The following is a 5910-nucleotide window of genomic DNA, read 5'->3' as shown; positions in this document are numbered from 1 at the left end:
AGTTCGCAGAGATAAGGTGGCAATTTCAAAACCTCATGGTTGTGAGCTTTCAATAATTCATCCACAGCATATGTCGGTGGACCTTTATTTTGTTTGACAAGATCAAACAATACAGCTTTTGTCCAGGTATTTTCAAAATGGATACCCTTTTCTCGCAGCCACTCTTGCAACTTACTTTTGATGCTCGACATTGTGGGCGCTTTGTTTAATTGTGTACAGTGATGAGGAGCGTTATCCATTACCACAAGAGACCTTTCAAGTAGGTTAGGAATCAGTTTTTCCCTCAGCCATTTAAGGATATTTATTGAGTTCATGTCGTCGTGATAATCTTTGATGAATACTTTGATTGGGATTTGAACATCAACAATGCACCATTTATGAAACCATTTTCTGTCCCTGCATGAGCGATTATCCAGCGACTCCCTACAGATTCTGAGACCATCAGTCCCGGCTCCTTCTCACTTTGCCAACAACTTTTTGTATGATAAGTATTATGTATATAGGTCTCGTCTAAATATACGATAGGTCTTTTTTCCAAAGTGAAGAGATTTCTTCGGATTTTTTCCAAATATCTTGCACGCCATGCGATTATGTCATGGCGTTCCATAAGAAATTTACGTTTAGATTGGCATCGCTTATACTTTAAACCAATGTTATGTAATATTCTGTGCAATGTTGTCGGACACGCCTGCAATTAAATTAAGAACAAATAATAAATACTAAAATTAAAAAATATATATCACTTGCAAGTTTTTTTTTAAATATATATTCATCTTAAAAACAAAAATAATAGGAATATATCAACAATACAATAAATCGGCACAAAAAATAATTCGCACGGCAACCCTAAAACATACCTGTCATTGCGGCGACTCTCTTGGGAACATTGTTTAGTGGTATTAAAATACCTTGATTCTTTTGTTCCGCATCACAGAACTCCTTCACCTTCAATATAATTTCTCGAGCCGAACTTTTTACAACTTTAGGGATCACGAAAAATCCTTATTAACGCACTAATCTAATTAAAAACACACAAACGTCTACCACAACAAACGAACTTGATAACATTGACTGACCATTGACATTGACAAACAACAACATGGCGGATCTGTCAAATTTGAAAGTATTTTTTAGTTCCACAATCCACCGCGGGACTTCTTTCATGAAAAGGAGTATACCAGCTCGCCTCACCACGCCACGAGACGGAAGTGGCGGGAGTGCCACAACACGGTGTCGATAACGGAATCAATAATCATACTTCATGCATGTTATTTCAATTTAAAAAAAAAAAAACATATTTAAAAATCAAAGCAGTACTAAATATTATTATTTCAATTAAAATTATATAAAAAATCATGACAGTATCTTTTGATTTTGATACAAAACTATTTTATCAATACACAACTAGTTTCGGCAAAGTATCACTTTGACAGATACTAATCGCAACAGATCGGGACAGTCAATGAAACCGACGAACCGTATTAGCCCCACTGGTCACCATCGTCCGTTGGGGTTGTCAGAGATAATAATCATTCCTTACATGGATAAAATGATTAGTTTCGGAGATAAAACATATGTCTGTGTGTGTGTCTGATTATAATCAGCTAAGTGTGTCAGTGTCTATTGCGTCGACCTATGACCTAAATTAATGTCTCCTATCCGCAACTTTATTAAGTCTATTAGAAATGATTTATTTATAATATTATTCAATCGTTTTAGAATAGATTCAAAATGTTTATGGAACGAAGTTTTTTTTGGTACAAAAAAGTGAACTGGCCAATTCCCTTAGAGGCGACCTCTGTCTTTCTTTCTCCCTCTATCTATCTATCTCTTTCTATTTCTATTAATTTTCTGTTTTTTGTTTCATTCATATTATAATAATAATATTTTATTTCACAGAAAAATCATCTATAAAACTATTACATGATTACTGTGACTAAAGTCTTAATGTATAATATAATACGGTCATCAAAATTTTTGTGATTTTTAATAACAAAATCGTTTCACATCATAAAATATTTAATTTTCTCGAACGTTGTTAAGTTCTTGTATTCATATTTGTTTTTTACTGCTACGTATATTGTTTTTCTTTTTTTTCATTTTTTATCTTCATTGTATTTAAATAATTATTTTTTAGTGTGTATCTTTTGTTGGAGACTCGTGAATTAAATAAATAAATTAATTAATTGTATTGTGTCCGTGATTTAACACATAATATATACTTAGCAAGAGCAAAGTTCCAACCGGGTGTCCAGGACACATCTCTTTTTTATTATAAACACACCAAAATAGAGGTTGGAATACGAGAATCTTCACGAGTCCTATTCAAATCCGGGATGTTATGGAGCTCCGTTACAGTAATGGAAACCATCGGATATCCGAAATATAAATGAGCCGAGATGGCCCAGTGGTTAGAACGCGTGCATCTTAACGGATGTTTGCGGGTGCCAACACAGGCAAGCACCACTGAATTTTTATGTGCTTAATTTGTGTTTATAATTCATCTCGTGCTCGGCGGTGAAGGAAAACATCGTGAGGAAACCTGCATGTGTCTAATTTCAACGAAATTCTACCACATGTGTATTCCTCTTTCCCAAACCTTCTCCTCAAAGAGAAAGGAGGCCTTTAGCCCAGCAGTAGGAAATTTACAGGCTGCTAATGCTAATGCTAATGCATATCCAGATCCGAAATGACATATCCATAAGGTCCCTGGTTCAAACCTTAGCAAGCACCAATGAACTTTCATTATTCTGTACATAAAGTTCATGGCTTGCTCAGCTTTTTATATATATCTACCTCTTTGACATATAAAACGGACTAAAACTTGACTGACAGCTAGTAAATAGTAAACATTAAATATTGAAATGTAAATCAATAATATATATTCTGAACTCAATCCGACGTTAAACAACAAAACTATGTATATGTTACTGTAAAAGCTCGAACCAAGGTAAATCTTAAGATTTTCCAGTAAAGAGTTGGTAAATGTAAGTATTTATTATAAAGGGACGACTTTATACTAACCTAACCTAACCTAACATGTAAATCCCAAGATTTACCAAGTGAATGATGGCAAAAGTTGGAATCCCAAAGTTTTATGGACATTTAACATTCATAATCGGTAAATCTTAAGTTTTACTGGAAAATCTTAAGATTTACCGTAGTTCGAGCTTTAACAGTAACATATACACCTCTTGGCCCGGTTTCTACGGCGGCCGTTCTCAAATATTGTCCCGATGCACTGGAGTTTACAAAGTATGTCTTATCTCTAGTGCACTCCCGAGGTCCACTAGGACGGATATTAAACACAATCGGAGATAAACCATCAAGACAGACGCACAAACAAGATCGACAAGGAAATCTTCATAAATCAAGACCGATATATTAATATTAATAGTGAAACGCCCGACTTCGCACGGATCAATTTATTAACAAAGAAAATTATATGATTTAAATTTAATTTATACTCTGTAACACTCAACAATCTTGCTATACCAGTGAAATTTAAAAATGTGATCATTAGTTCTGGAGGTTACCTACATAGAAACAAACAAATATTACCACTTTATGGTATTAATATAGTATATATTGCTTGATGGAAAATAATCCTAATTGTTATTCCCTGCCTGTTATGTCAGGAATGGTTAATATTTCTCACAGCGCCAATGTCTATAGGTGATGACCACTCACCACCAGGTGGCCCATTAACCCGTCCGCCTACCAATGACATAAAGAACAAAGGAAACCTACCATTTATCATCAAGTTTTCAATTTCCCTGTTTACTTTCCTGCAACAAAAACAAAGGAGGTTTATTCTTACCTGAACCTCTTTATTGTCAACGATGAAACTTTTTAATTATAATAATTTAAATAACAGAATAATATTTAACGAAAGTGTGTCCATATAGAATCGATTTTAAACAATTAAATATATTTAACGTGAGCTCATAATTAACGCACTAACCTAAATAACGTATCGTTGTTAGAGTGTCTTCAGATGGAAAGCGTTTACGTTGCGATATCTACAAGCACAGATAATTAAATTATTCGGAATCATATCCTTATATAAAACCTTAATTAATACAACTTTACGAAGAATACAATTGATAATCTTTAAATAATATTCTTTACTCGAAGTATCTTTGGAGAATAAAGTCAGGAATGAGGTTATCCAGAAACGAACTGGAGATAATGACACAGCTTGTAAAATTAGCAGATTGAGGTGGCAGCGTGCTGGTTGGTGATGGCTGTTGGAGCAAACGAGTCCTAAAGTGGAGTGGTTGGGACCTGTCTTAATGCGGAAGGCGGAGAATATGGAGCATTGCCGCACCTTGGGAAATGTCTTGGCCCATGTCGAGCAATGGACGACGTTTAATAAAACGATATTTCGATTATTTTTTTGTATATTTTGAAATGAGTTATCTGACGGTTTTGATTGGTAGGTAACCCTACGATTGAGAAGTAAATAAAATTCTTATTTCACTTAGACAAAGTCAGGTCGGGCTGCTAGTATTTTATAAAATTACATACGTTGATAGCATCTCGCTTGACTATCCTGCGTGACGCATAATCACATTACAACAAAATGCATTACCGGCTCTAATCGATCACATCAAAGTGATAAATGTCTCCAGTAATAATTTATTATTTTCAAAATGTTGAAATTTATCTGTCTATTCATATATAACACTATTTTTTGTGATATCAGTTGGCGGACTAGCAAATGGGCCACCTGGTGGTGGTCACCATCGCCCATAGACAATGGCGCCATAAGAAATATTAACCATTCCTGACATCACCAATGCGCCACCAACCTTGGGAACTAAGATGTTATGTCCCTTGTACCTAGAGTTACACTGGCTCGCTCACCCTTCAAACCGGAACACAATAAAACTGAGTAATGCTGTTTGACGGTAGAATATCTGATGAGTAGGTGCCCTTAAGTAACGGCCCTTCAAGTAACGGCTAGAATAAGGATCTATATAATAAGTTTATATCGTACAATGGCATAGAGTAATAAAATAAGAATGATAATTTTAGTAGGATTGATTGAACGAATCTCGAAATTTCAAATCCCGATTGTTTAAATTGTACTTTGGTTACTAAAATATATGTTTTTATAAAAAAAAAAATATATCAAATCACTGTCTACGTAATCTACGATTACAATAATTGTTTAAAAATTAACACGCGTTCGATGATATTGTTCGTCTGAACATTATAATGCTTAGTCGAAGATTACTTTGTTATATTATATGGTTCAGTAGTTATTATCCAGCTACAAAGTTGCATAAAATTTAATATTATTTACATTTAGATTTTATAAGATAAATTTTGTTGTTGTTTTTTTTATAACTATAGTTTTGCTAAAGTCCTACATTTATAAGAAATTGTCCATTTCTCTTAATAATTAAAAATAATTATTATCTGTGTAGTAAAATGTTAGTTACTTTCCAATAAACACTTTAAAGAGAAATATTTTTTAAACAGAATATATTGTCTTAATTAGGTACATTTTATATGTGTTAAATATCTATTATAAATATTATTTGATTTATATCAATTTCTATATTCAATGTGTAAAATAATTCGAAATTAAAAAAAAAAACTTTTTTCTTTTTAAACATGACCCTAATAGATTCAAAATCAAACAAATTATTAAAACAGATAAAAAGTTCTCAATTAACTTTACGCACAGTTATGAGTTAAGACAAACTCCTTGCGTCAAAAGAAAGTATATAAATAATATGGCCTATAATAACCATTAAATATACAAATACGAGAGAGGAGGGAAATATAACGAATATTATTAAAAATAAACACTGTCTTGTTCACACTTAAGTTTATTTTCCCCTACGTGTGGGAGCGACCGGTGTATATGAATACCAAGTATGTATAAAGACGACTTTC

The sequence above is a fragment of the Vanessa tameamea genome, chromosome 28 (genome assembly GCF_037043105.1).
Source record: "Vanessa tameamea isolate UH-Manoa-2023 chromosome 28, ilVanTame1 primary haplotype, whole genome shotgun sequence".
Classification (NCBI taxonomy): domain Eukaryota; kingdom Metazoa; phylum Arthropoda; class Insecta; order Lepidoptera; family Nymphalidae; genus Vanessa; species Vanessa tameamea.
This window is presented reverse-complemented; position numbering follows the sequence as displayed.